The sequence below is a fragment of the Triturus cristatus genome, chromosome 9, assembly GCF_964204655.1.
Source record: "Triturus cristatus chromosome 9, aTriCri1.1, whole genome shotgun sequence".
In the NCBI taxonomy this organism is placed as follows: Eukaryota; Metazoa; Chordata; class Amphibia; order Caudata; family Salamandridae; genus Triturus; species Triturus cristatus.
Genome location: NC_140592.1, coordinates 362,838,646 through 362,853,315, shown reverse-complemented (window position 1 = coordinate 362,853,315; position 14,670 = coordinate 362,838,646). Strand labels below are relative to the sequence as shown.

Below are 14,670 nucleotides of genomic sequence, written 5' to 3'. Positions count from 1 at the left end.
CACCGGGGGGCTAGCATCTGGCAACCACAAATATGGGACTTGTTCGGTATGCCCCAATTGTATCACAGGCAAAAATTTGGAATACAATGGCAAACGCCTAACCCCTACCACCTTTAACAACTGTCGTAGCCAAAACGTGGTATATTTAACCTTATGCCCTTGCAATTTGGGATACGTTGGAGAAACCAGCAGGGAGTTGCGTATCCGTGTCCTGGAACACAAATCTGCAATACGGACAAATAAACCCGATGCCCCACTTACTGAACATTTCCAAGCTTTGAAACATACGTGTGATGACCTCAAGTGGTTCATTTTGGAAAAAATCAGAATCAATAGGAGAGGTGGTGATATTAACAAGACCAGAAAGATAAGGGAACAGTGGTATTTTTGCCACTTAAATACAATCTATCAAGGCTTAAATAGTCGGGAAGATTGGACTAAATGCTTATAGATATTTAGATTACTTGAATTGAGTGGTTTTACCAGTGTAGTAATAAATATAAATCTGTAGTAGTTTTTTGTGCGAACTTGGTCCTTAAAAACAGGGTTTCCTTGTTCTTCAAAATGTTCCTAAATCCCCTTTTTCTCCCTATCTTTCCATCCCATCCCGTGTTTCATAATACAGGCGTTTTCCCTTGACAACAGACGGTTTTAGGTAATATCCACTTGTCTGTCCCTGATCCTTTTCAGCGAGTTACGTAACTCACACGACCGCCATAAGCAACTTGAGCTATTTCACCCCTAGGGGGTGCTTTCTTTAGCACAACAACTGTGATATCGGTATGTCAGTTATCTGCCTTGGACGATATCTAGGGAGATTCAAACATGACCGGATTATCTAGTGTGAGTTCTCTCACTTAATAATATATGCTCCCAACAAGAATTCTGTCTTAGATCGACGGAGTACGCGTATTTTAACGGTTAATCCCACCACGTGTCCCGCTCTTTTTAGTTCTGCACATTGTTTCCATTTCTTCTAACCTTTAATTTTTATTTTTGCAGTTAGCGATATTGCTGATTTCAGCTATTTCTGCGGCTGATACTTTTAAGACAGGCACCTGACGCATCAACATATCATGTGCCAGCAGACGTCACAGTCTATCTATGAGCACAATTTCTTTATTTATTTTTCCCTGCACGAAGATTGCTTTGGCCCTTAAAACTCCGAACAATTCCACCTTTGCCACAAATTATATCATTCGGGTTTAGTTTAGGCGTGACCTCCTGAGCATACTCTCACGAGCAAAGGCGTAAAATTCAAACTAAATAGGATACCATGTTTAGGGTCCCCTGATTGGATAGTTAGATCCAAGAGACTCAGTATCCCTTTAAGGAACTCATTAGCATACTCTGTATCCAGTATTCTGTCCCGGATTGGTCGATTCAATATCCAAACAGGTAACAGTCTCACGAGCAGAGGCTTAAACTATGGACCAGAAAGGAAACTAGGTTTCGGGTCCCCTGATTGGATAGTTAGATCCAATAGACTCAGTATCCCTTTAAGAAACTCATTAGCATACTCAGTATCCAGTATCCTGTCCCGGATTGGTCGATTTAATATCCAATCAGGCAACAGTCCCATAGATATAACCGCAAGCAACTCTGCTAGTCCTGACACACGACTCAGACCCTTATAGAGAGCGGAACCCTTATCTACTAACTAGGTGAGTGAACATTCTGACCTTACTTCGATTTCTGAAGGAAATTAATAGAAACTGTAGGTCTTATTTAAATCCAGTATGGCTCTAATTTTTGACTGCCTGTCTATAATTCATTCACAGGTAGACTATCATTATATTTGGCCATATATCATAGGTAAGCTAACTTAATTTTCTTACTCAATTGGGTTAGTATATCTGGAGAGTAACTTAAAGCTAATAAAACAGCTAAATTACATCTTACTTTTTTTTTTTTTTTTTTTTTTTTAAATATATATTTCTTTATTGTCATTATAAGGAACAAAAAGCAACAATCATTGTTGGATGTTACTGTACGTCAGTGCTGTAGTACAGTATCTTTACATTTAACATCTCAGCATACTTTCAAAATAGCCATACCCTCTGCCTCCCCTCGTGGTATAGAGCCGTTACCCAGCCCTCTGGTACAGGTTCAGTCCACGGTATAAACATGTGGTACATCTCCATTGTCCTTTAACTAGGGGGAGTAAAGCAGAAAAGAATGATACAGAACAGCACTGTTTCATAAAGCACAGCAGACGCAAAATGAACAAATATAAAGATTTGTATATCCAACTGCATCCCCCACCCATTTACCCCCCACACCTCCTCCAATCGCCTACCAGACTTCTTTTAATGGAATATCATTAACCCTCGGCTTAGGCCGTGTGCACAGAGCATATATTTTGAATGTCCCATGGGTATTGGCTGGCAACTTCATGACCCCCCAACCTGTCCTCCCCATATTCCACCCGTTCAATCTGTTCCAGGTGAATACCTCCGGGAGGCTACAGTAATGCCTGTGTCATAACACCCCAGGAGAGTAAATCATCTACAACCTTCTTGTCTCTATGGGTTTTCCGCATATGAGCTTCTTCTGCCCCAGCTCATTCCAGTAGATCCCTGCTCCAGTCTCTCTGCTCAGGGGGCTTAGGGCTGTGCCAGTTTATCGCTATACATATATAAGCCCCAGTACTGTGAAGAGTCTGCTCCACTTTTTCTTTGGGTTATTGGGGAGGAGGCCTAATACGCATTGTTTAATTGTATGAAACACCTCCCAGCAGATCGCACGTTTAAGGTTGTGTAATATGTTGGTCCAATAGATCGTGATAACCGGGCAATGCCACACCACAAGGCAAACTTTTAGGATTGAGTGCTTTTACACTGTCCCACTATCAACCCTCCCCCACACCATTGCAACCATTGTGTACCCATACATCCAAACAGCCTGGTCATAGGTGAGTGTTGGCATCAGGGGACTGCAGTAGTGGGGAAAAGCACCATGGACACTGTGTCTAGTGTGGAGGGTGACAGGACATGCTGTACCTGGCTCCAGGAAACAGACATCATGCAAGGAGCTGGAACCTGCTGGCAAGTAAGCTCTGCCTTTGTAGTGCAGGTCACTCTAGTGCACCTAACACTAATTAGTAATCAGGGAAAGCCTGTATGAAGGCACAGCCACAAAATAACAGTGTTCAGTAATTTCCTCTGTACTACATTTAACTTACAAAGACTGCACATTTTTGGACAGACCTGCTGCTGCTCTTCCACCTTGGCTGCTTAGGCATTTAGACTTTGGATTGATCATGTTCAAGGTCCTGCCTTATTCTCCTCACTCCAGAAGGAGCGTTCCCTTGGTTCCAAGTCCGCTCTGCTTTACACCTTTCTCATCCTTTCTCCTATGTTGACTCATTCACTCCTGATCCACTGAAGCTATACTTGGGTGTTCCCTTTGAATAACTCCACTATTTTGTACCTGTTGCCACTTCTTAGGATTCTCCAGGCAATATAGGTCACCATTTCTCTGAAGTTGCTGCTGGGTTCAGATTATCAACACTAATACATTTTGGATCAGGTAGTTCACTGGGAAGTCGGGCAGTGGGGCAGGGGGGTGTATTAATTAGAACATAGACTCAAAGTGGACATCATACTGATTTTTGCCCTTGTCTCATTTCAGTCTCTTTGTATCACAGCTGTTTTACATATCCTTGGGGGGTCCTTTATTGTATTTTTTTTTTTTTTTTTTTAAACCGTTTATTACAACTCTGAAGAATATACAAGTATGGGCCTACAACCTTCCGGCCGGCCGCTAGCAATGATAGGAGCATAAGACGTACATTTATAAAACACGTGATGTTGCAGAGGTGCATGCTCAGGAGGTAACAACATCAAAAGCCACAGCAGCCGGACCCCACTATACGGTTTCAGTTTAAATTGAGAACAACAAGAAAAACCACACCCACAAGGCAATCCACAATCGGAAATAGCAGCACGTGCTCCCCTAGAGGGGGGATCCCAACTATCCACAGGAGTCGAAAGAGGGGGAAGAGAACAGAGCGAGGACTGGGGGAACCCAATGCCCGGTACCGGGGAAAGGAGTCAGCTAAGGGGACGGGGCTGGAGAGGTATCAGGCAGCAAGGGTGGTGCACAGATACCCCCGCGGTAGGCGTTCCAGGGGCCCCATTCTTTCACCCATGCCCCAGGCTTACCCCTCGCCACATACACCACCTTTTCTCGAAACATGCACCAGTCCATGTGTTCTTTCCAGGCCGATACCGTCGGGGGACTCTGGGATCCCCACAGCTGAGCAATGTCACGCTTGGCTATCATATATCCCAGAGTCACCCACCACGTCTGCGGCGCCGAGTAATCAGTTGGTTCCCACACATTCAACAGGCATCTCCTCGCTTCAGGCAGCAGCGCCACATGCGTAACCACTCGCAAGACCACATGCACACCACGCCAGTATCGCTCCACCTCCGGGCATTCCCACAAGATATGCAGAAAGGTCCCCAAAGCACCACACCCACGCTTACACAACCCATCTTCAGCATAGCCCATACGCAGAAGCCTTGGCCCCGTCATGTAGACCCGGTGGAGTATCTTGAGCTGGACGAAGCGAAGGCGAGCCGGTATGGCCACCTCCTTCGGGGAGGCCACCGCAGAGGTCCAATCCTCGTCGTCCAACTCCAGCCCGTCGGCAACCCAAGCCGCATGAAGGGCAGTCAACAGGCCCGAGCGGTCGTTAATCAGCTTTTTGTATATCAATGAGATCGTGCTGTCCGGGACGTGCCCATCCAGCATTCTGTCCTCCAGGGGGGAATATTCCGGGATGGAGGCGACGTCCGAAAAGACGGAGCCCAGCGCATGACGGACCTGCAAATACCGAAAGTATTCACTGCCCTGCAACTGAAATTCCGTCTGCAGCATCTCGAACGTTTTAAATCCTCCCCTCGTCCAGAGATCCCCCACTTTACTAATGCCGATTATGTCCCACTTCTCAAAGCCCTTCGAGGTCCACAGGGAGCCCAACCGCTCAGACGCGTATAGTGGTGACGCCCGGGTCAAACGGTCCTTCCACCCCATAGCTGCATTGGCCGCATGCCAAACTTGTACCATGACACGCGTGGGGCCCGTCAGACGAGCGTCGGGCGCGCTAGAATAGAGCGCTCGATTATAGTCGCCACCTGGCAATAGCATCTTGTCCATTTCAAATGCCGGGTTTAAGGTGGGCCCGTATAGGCCATGGTTAATTGCAGCTAGCTGGGAGGCCCAATAGTACCGTTTAATATCAGGGAGGGCAATCCCCCCGTCATACCATGGGAGCGTCAACTTCGCCAGGGCAATACGCGGCCTCCCGTCCCAGAACAGGCGGCGCTGCAGACTCTCCACCTCACGGAAGTAGCGCGCCGGGACTAAGTCCATAGTGTTCTGCAAAGCGTACAGGAAGCGTGGCAACGACATCATCTTGAACAATGCCGCCCGGCCGAGCGGCGAAAGCGGCAGGCGGCGCCAACGCGCGACGTCCTCCTTCAGGCGCTGGAGGGGGGGAAGCAAATTCCGTTCGTAGCGGGCCTCCGGGTCCAGAGTAATGAAGACACCCAGGTACCTGAACCCCCGCGAGGCGATCTGGATCGGACAGCCCCGCGGGAGGATGGGAGCCTCCCCAGAGAGCACATACACACAGGATTTCGCCCAGTTGATGACAAGGCCGGAGTTGCGACCGAATGAATGTAAAACATCGATCAGTACTATCAGTGATTTACGTGGGGAGGCTAGGTACAAGAGGATGTCATCAGCGTATAGGGACACGCGGTCCTCATACTCAGGGGTCCAGCGTAGACCACGGATAGAGGGATGCCACCGCAGCCACTCTGCCAGGGGCTCCAAGGCAAGCGCAAACAGGAGCGGCGACAAGGGGCAGCCCTGTCGCGTGCCCCGGCCCAGCTCGAACGGGGCCGACACTCTTCCATTCACCACCACCTGCGCCAATGGGCCCGAATACAACAATTTGACCCAGCTGATGAACCCTGGGCCAAATCCAAACTTCGCAAGCATCGCCCAAATGTATGGCCACTCAAGCGTATCAAACGCCATGGTGGCGTCTAAGGACGCCAAGATGGCTGGTTCCCGTATGAATGGGACACGTGCGAGCACCCCATGCAAACGCCGCAGGTTAAGGGCCGTGTTGCGATGGGGAATAAAGCCGGACTGGTCCTGATGAACCAGATCGCCCACCACGCCAACCAGCCGATTGGCCAGTACCTTGGCGAGAATTTTGGGCTCCGCATTCAGTAGCGGGATAGGCCGATAGGATGTAACCCGGTCCCGAGGTCTCCCCTCCTTGTGGATCACCACGATTGTAGCCAGACGCTGGTCCAGCGGGAGGGAGCCCAGCGAGTGGGCCGCCAGGAACATTGCGCGGAGGTGGGGCGCCAGTGTATCCGGTCGCAACTTGTACAACTCGATAGGGATACCATTCGGGCCCATGGCCTTGCCAGAAGCGACCGAACGTATGGCGAGGGCGATTTCGTCGGCGGTGGGAGCGGCGTCCAGCGACACCCTGTCCTCCTCCGAAAGGGAAGGCAGCGCGATATCCCTAAGCAGGGCACGGGAATCCTCTTCAGAGCAGGAAGAGACCGGGGAATACACCTCGCGGAAATAATCCGCGAAACAGGAGACAATTTCTTCTGGCTCAGTTACACACACACCATCCGTCTTCTCAATCAGCGGGACCACACGATTCGCTCTCTCCTTTTTGTCCAACCACGCTATCAGTTTACCAGCCTTATCACCCACATCATACAGTCGCCCCTGTTGCTCTCTACTGAGGCCCCTGGCCGTCTCCGTGACGAGGGCCCTATAGGCCGCCTGCTTGAGTTGGAGGACGTGTAGTGCAGCATCCGTCACCCCACCTTATAGATTACCCTCCAATTCGACTATTTCAGCCTCCACCCGGGTCACCTCCTCCCGCTCGCGCCTCCGGGCGTGGGAAATAAGGGATAGGGCCTCCCCTCTAAGAACTGTCTTGAAGGCCTCCCACAGGGAGATAGCCGAAGGCACGGACCCCACATTCTCATCAAAATATCGCTGCAAGGATTTAATCAAGTCAGCGCGAATAGTGGGGTCGCGCAGGTACCAGGAGTTGATTGGGACTACCCTACCCTCACCCCTCGGAAAGACATCGAAATGTAACAGGAGCGGGGAGTGATCCGAGATACCCCGTGCCAAATGGCGCACCTCTCCCACCCTCCCGACATAGGCCGCCGGGACAAGGACATAATCAAGCCGTGAGAGGCTACCATGGGCCCCCGAGTGGAAAGTGTACTGCAGCTGCGTGGGATGTTTTAAGCGCCAGCAGTCCACCAATCCCAGGGTATCCAAGAGGCCGGATAGCCACGCCTGTGCCCGGGGGAGGTCCCTAGGGGGGTGACGATCCACAGTCCCAGAAACCACCGCATTGAAGTCCCCCCCCCCACCACCAGAAGCCCCCCCGGAAGGCCAAGGAGGAGGCGCCCCAAGTCTGCAAAGGTGGTCGACTGCAGCCCCGGTGGGACGTATACTGACACAAAGACAACCACTTTGCCCTCCATTCTCCCCACCAAGACAGTGTAACGTCCCCTATCATCGTGGATCACCTCATCAATTTCCAACGGGAGCGAGTTCTTTACCATGATGCCCACACCCCTTGAGCCTGACGTGAAGCCCGAGTGGGCCACTAGGCGGTAGCCACGCCGATTCATGGCACAGAAGGAATTGCCAATAAGGTGTGTCTCCTGCAGAAAGACTACATCGGGCGAGAGTCGCTTCAAAAACTGCAGGACCACACCTCGTTTGATCCTGTCCCCCAGTCCATTAACGTTCCAAGACAACAAAGTTAGTTCCCTACCCCCCATCATACACAGAAGCCATCATTCGTCCCCCCGAGAGCACCTTAGAACCAACACAAAAATAAGTTTGCCTTGTGATAAAAACGAACAACACCCCATCCCTGCCCACCCACCCCAACAAAACTCCCCCCTCCCTGCACCCCTGCATGAGCCCAAACAGCCCCCCCAACGTGCAGTGTGCCTGTCGCCCCATAGATAGTTGCACTAACTAGACCCCCAGAGGAGGAGGGAGAACCCCCAAGAGACCCCACACAACCTCCATAGGAGGGGAACTTACACGAACAGACGCATGGTCAAAAGTGGCATCAAGTTCGTCCCGAGCGAGGCCTAATATTAGTCCCTCAGTTCTGATCCGGCGAGCCCTCCCCCCCCCCACCGCTTCCCCCCCGCCCCCCGATCCCGATCCCCAGACAGAGTATCCAGCCAGTCCCCGGCCGCTTCGGGACGATCAAAAAAGTGCGTGCGACCATCCACCTCCACTCGCAGCTTAGCTGGGAAAAGCATGGCGTATTTGAGGTTTAGATCCCGAAGACGGCGTTTGACACCGAGGAAGCTCAGTCTCTGCTTCTGGACCGCTGGGGTGAAATCAGGATAAAAATTAACGTCCATATTTTCAAGTCTAACCGGTCCCTGTAGTCTAGAGGATTGCAGGATAGCGTCTCTGTCCCGAAAATTGAAAATCCGGGCAATGAGAGGTCTCGGAGGGGCTCCGACCTTAGGCCTTCCCCCGGGAACCCTGTGGGCCCTCTCCACCGCGAAAAATTTACTCAGCCCCCGTGGCTGGAGATGGGTAACAATCAGGTCTTCCACGAAGAGGTCCGCCGCCGCCTCCTCACGTCCCTCAGGCACCCCGATGATGCGGATGTTGTTCCTCCGGGCCCGACTCTCGGAGTCCTCCAGGCGGCGATCCATCAGCGCACTCGCCTGACCAAGCCGGCGCACCTCCTTTTGTAGGGCCGCCACATCTGTCGTAAGGCCCGATGCGGTGTGGGCCAAAGAATCGACTCGGTCGTTGGTTTTGGAAAGATCGGCCCTTACCAGGCCAACATCCACGAGGACCGAGTCGATCTTCTGCGCCAGTGTATCAAAACGCTGGCCCACCGAGGCCTTCATCTCGGCGATGGCGCCCATGACATCCCGCAGAGTCAGATCCGTGGGCAGATCAGGAGCATCAGTAGGGCCCTCAGGGGATCTGCGTGGCATCTCGGGAGATCCCTTCTGGAGGGTATAGCGGTCCATGCTGTTGGACTGATGGACTGTGCCACGCCGGGTCGATTTTACCTTTGCCCGGTCACCATCTTGTTTCGTGGCCATAGTCCCAGTCTCCTGGTCGCTGCAGCCACGTCGTGAAGGGCAGGCAAGCCGGTGCACGGGCTCCGGGGGGGGCCACCTCAGATCTGCGGGGTGGATAACAGCCGGCGGGCAGGCAGGATCTCCCAGCGAGGCCACACCGACACACAAAGCCCCGCGACCCGACCTCGCAGAGACAGCAAGGGGGGTGCGAAAGTGAAAGTGCAGGGTACGCGAGTCGCCAAGCCCTGCCCGCCGCTGTTGTTCACTTTGTCTCCGGATTGCCCCACAGCTCAAATCCGGGGTTCGGCGAGGAGAAGGCCGCAAACCTCGATCGGTGCTTACGCCGGTGTCCGAGGTCCGATTTGAAAGCGGAAAACGGGTGCCACCTCAGCTCAGGCTCACCAACACAGTCCCCTCATCTGGGACAGGATAATTTCACGATAGTTGTAGGAGGTCGCGGAGGTCCTCGGGAGCCTCGCACCTACGCGGCCATCTTGGTTGCGCGCTAGGCTTCTCCTCTGCCTTAAATTTATTTTAGGTTATCTTTGTGAAGCCTAAAAGAGAATTACAACCACAACTTCCTGTAACATAACCCGTCAGAAGTGGAGAATTCGTGATATTTATATTTATACATGGTAACTTCCTTTTAACAGATGCTATTGAGTGTTCGAGCTTTATGTTAAAACTCGCTAGCTAACCCATATTCCTTGGTTTTTCTTTCCTGTCTTATGGTGCAGGCAATTTTGGCCTGATCGCATATAACTCTTATGGTCTACAACACAACCAATTTCCCTTGGTCTTCCATGATCAGGGGGACAACAAAAGATCGCATTTATTCGGAACAGGTAGGCATGAATCTAAACTATCTCTTCTTTCCCTAACAATTTAGCATTATATAAGATATGCATTAATGCAAAACTCCATGTTACCACAGAAACAGAAATATACTTCTACCAGCAGCTTTGTATAAGGCGACTACAGAAGCGCACGCTCCAATTGGGAAACGTGAAGTGATCCCTATAAAGGATTGTCAATATTATTCCAGGGTAAGCTGATATTAATATGACTACCCCATACGTCTATCTCTGAAACTTGGGTGTTCTTTGTTACAATTCTTCTGGTTTAGTGGACCCCTACCCCCTATTTTGTTTCAAGATTAGTGAAATCTGAGGCCCCAAGTGCCCCTTATCTGCGTTTCTAGAACAAATTTTTTTTATATGTGGAACCAAGGTAGTATAATTGGGTTACCTAGGAAAGGTTATTAATACGTTTTCCGAATAAATAGCCTTACTTACTGCTTTGTTAGCTCAAGATAAATTGGGAAAATACAGGATATGTTTACAGTAATTTTTATTGTCGATAAACCATGTGGCCAAATTTTGAGCGATAAAGTCAATAGCCATGAGCCACTTCCAGTAAATTGTTTCTATGTTTTTTTAAGGTTTGTCTAATATTTTGAAAAAATGCACATGTTAACCTAGAGAAAAAAATGGTGCTCATTGTAACCAACATAAGTAATAGAGATAACAGAAGACCATGAATAGTGAACATGTGATTTTTTCCATGTATTAACTACAGTAATGCTATAAGTCCACTGAGTTAAAAATGATGCTAATTCTCTGCATGACATTTAATCCTAGGGCGATTTTACATACCCTCTGGTTCTGGCAGACAAATTTTATGTCTTGATAAAGGTGATTATAAGAAGGAGTTATCACCGAAACGCATCGACGCAACCTAAAGCGTATAATTCAAGTCTCCAACACCATAATAGATACGCTGATTTGGTAGTGATACTACTCGTGTCATTAGAGCGGAGAAAGAATATACAAACCTGTATCCAACAAATGTGTGTTGTAACTGTTCTGTCTGCTTGTAATTGTGCAGGTCGCAATTATATATATTGTCTTAATTTTATCTTGTTTTAGTTCAGGGATTTAGTTTAGTTATCCCTATTGACTGTTTTTTAATATATTCAAATAAATGAACTTTTAACTTTTCCATATTTTGTTGTATGTATTTGTTAAGTCATGAGGTACATTATTTTATACCTGTTTTCTATTTGTGCCTTAAGGGAACTCTTTCTCTTACCTAGGAACTGGTCATGCTCTAGGGTGTTGCCCTCCTGCTTGACCCCATAGAACACTAAATAAGTATCTGAGAGGGGCAGAGCCTCTAAGATCTGCTGCTTGACACTATGAGAAGAAGAAAGTTCTGTGCTGGAAGTTTGATTTGCACCAACCAGGCCCTGTACTCTGACTAACTGCGCCTGCTGCACAATCTGTAAGTGCAGCCATGTGGACCTAACTTGCTTCAAGAAGACTAAAAAGTGGACTCCCTGCAAGCTACAGGTTAACAGAGCTCACCTGTATCATCACCATCAACAATCCCCAGCCTGGGATGCGTCTAGTGGATTTGTAAGGGCTTTGTCGAAGTGGATTGTGGGAAGTGAAGTCCCAAACTTTCAAGGAGCATCTTAGAGATTCCTGACCCTTGGAGTGTGTTTTGGACACTTTGTGATCCCCCAGACACACTTCAGGAAGAAGTTCCAGAAGTTTGGAGCAAGTTCCATAAGTAGACAGACTCAATATGCCAAGCCAAGCCGGCGACCCTCAACCACAAAGTCCTGTGCAAGCTCCGGACGTCTGACTTCCATAGTTTGACTAGGAACTCATCGAAAGTCAAGCTGGTGAACCCTCACCGAACCCAGACTGGTGGAGAGCATTGAGGGACCCCTGCAGAAAAAGCTCCAGGAAAGTTTCTAAGTCAGAAGGTAAAGACTTTGACAGAGGACTACCACGAGGGGTAGGAGCACAGGGCTCCATCGCGGTCAGTCTAAAACTTTGAGTTTGTCCCTGTCTAGCGCGACCAGATGTCCCAATGGCTCTATAGGTGTCTATGTGCTATATAATGCTAAATCTTTTGAAAATTCATATCTCTGGTTCCCTACATTGGAGTTTTTTCATTTCGGTGTCATTTTAAAGATACAAATATGTCCTATTTTTATAAATTGGTTCTAGGTTTTTATTGTGTGTTGTGTCTTCATTACTTACTGAATTGGTGTTTTTAAATGCTTTACATACCGGTTTCTAATGTTAAGCCTGCCTGCTCGCAGCCAAGCTAACAAGAGCTAAACATGGGAATACTTTTCTGAGGCCTGTTCTGAGACCTAGACTGTGCTAGTGACCTTACTGCCAGTGAGATATCTATAAAAAAAATATATATATATATATATCACTACTAAAATCCACTTTCAAACATGTACATAATCTGAGTGCATTATGTAACCTCACCAAACCTCGGTCCAAACATAGCACCTAAATGCCACCTGGCACAAAAAGCAGTCAGGGTCTATTTGGGCAGAACCTCAGACACGTTAAGCATGGCCACTTAAAAGAGAACTACTATTAAACAATGAGCAATCATGGTCCACTTGAGCATCACCCTACTACATTGACACACCAGGCAGAACTCTACTGTATATAACAGCATACTAGCATGTTTGACAAGCTCCCTAGGATCCTGGCACATTCAACTTTCTTTTAATAGTAGCACCCAAGAATATTGGTGCAGAACACCCTCATTGCTAATAGCAAGTTGTCATATATTAGCAGTACCTGGCATACAACAGCATTAGTGTTTATGGATTTTTATTTTTGAGCACACCAGTTCTTAGTGGCTACTGGAAGACAAAGGAATAAGGATTAGCTCATTAACAGATAGGAATAGCAATGCATATAGCCCATATCCACCACTCAAATTACTTTCATATTTCACTATACTAATTCACCACTAATTTATGGGTTCCGGAGTAGCATGCTACTCGTCGATAAAGCGCTTCAACACCTCATCAGGGGTGGCCAGTGCTATATAAATGCAATGTTTTTTCCCTCTTCTATCTCTCCCCTATCTTTCTCAATCCAAATAATTGACTAACATGTCCACCACTCAAATTACTTTAATATTTCATCATACTAATTCACCACTAGTCCTTTATGGGTTCCGGAGTTGCGTGCTACTTGCTGAAAAAGCGCTTTGACGCCTTGTTAGGGGTAGTAAGCACTATATAAATGCAATTACCATACAATATAATTGTTTGCTGTGCATAAAATATGTATACCGAATGCACAGTTGTATGGTGAGCTAGGACAAATGTGATTTGCTGCTGCAGAGAAATAATGCTCCTGTGTGCTTCGGTGAATCCTAAAGTATTAAAATATTTGACAAATTCTCTGTCCTAGGGGGGTTTATAAGAAATTGTCACCACAAATGCCTTAATTTGCAGAAATATGTCTAAATACATGTGCTTACCTGTATCACTGTTAGCATATATGGCAGTATTATGTTGTATATAGGCTACCACTTCGCATAAAGCTTGCACACATTCCCATTATAATATTTGTTTCAGACAAGTAGACATTTGTAACTAAACATGTAGGCAATTATAACAGTAAGAGATCAGTATAACTATTTTTCTATGAATTGCTTTCTACATTTTCCCTATATAACCCTCAGATAGCACACAGGCCTGATTCCCAGTTATGCAGAATAGGGCAGGGTATTTCCCTCTGCAGTAAACAGCAATAGCCCAGCGGCAGGCTTTTACTGGGTGTGGTAAATACCTTCTATTCCTAGTTTTCAACTTGGAAATTAGGCGTAAGATGCTGGATCGGTATTTCACACTTCAATTCTAAGTGGTTTGCTTTTGTTTCTAGCCTTTTCCCACAGTTAATATCAATAGGTTAGAATTGCCAGAATCTGTCACAGAAAAACAGTGAGGGTGTTATATTGATCACACATCTGGTAAATCTGATTCCTGTGTAACCTCCTGTTTGCAGAGGGATCAGAGTTTAGTCCTGAACTTCTAAGAAGGACCATGATATCCATTAGCCACAACTCGGAAAACTTTTCCTTGGCTCAGCATCAGAGACGTATTAAGGCATGGGCAAAGTGGGCATTTCCCAGGACCCCTACTTCCAAGGGGCTCCCTGGGAAAGTGACATTTCTTTTTATCTAGCTTACCTCCATCCATTTCCATATGACTGCCTCTTTCTCTCTGCTTACTTCTACGTCTGAGTCTCTCTTATTTGCCCAGTAGCATCTTAACCCCTTCCATGCTTATGACGAGCTCAGCTCGTCATGAGTCACAGTGGAGCTGTGCTCATGATGAGCTGAGCTCGTCATAACAGCCGCAGCCCGCCCATGCGCGATAAATTCCCCACCTGTGCAGGAGAATTAATCAGTGGGCGGGGTCATGACGAGCTCAGCTCGTCATGAGCACAGCTCCACTGTGAGTCATGACGAGCTGAGCTCGTCACGAGCACAGCGGCGCCACGGCCCCCCCCCGCGCCATGGGGGAATTACCCCCGCAGGGAAGGGGTTAAGGAAAATTGGGGGCCCTGGAAAGAGATATTTCAACTGTTTTTGTGTGAACCTCATTTGTGAAAGTTTATGTGGCATCTGGTGGGTTTTTATTAGCAGAAAATGGGCAGTAAAATTACAAACAGAGGGCCCTAACTATGTCTTACCC

General features: G+C 48.1%; 1 long non-coding RNA gene across 1 annotated transcript; it reads left to right on the top strand.

The window, feature by feature from the left end:
* The first annotated feature begins 1,624 nt into the window (after window positions 1-1,624).
* On the top strand, window positions 1,625-12,129 carry LOC146797943 (uncharacterized). Its single transcript, XR_014969080.1, has 3 exons — window positions 1,625-1,664; window positions 1,782-1,815; window positions 11,236-12,129. It is a non-coding gene; the product is annotated as an uncharacterized LOC146797943 (long non-coding RNA).
* The last annotated feature ends 2,541 nt before the right edge of the window (window positions 12,130-14,670 follow it).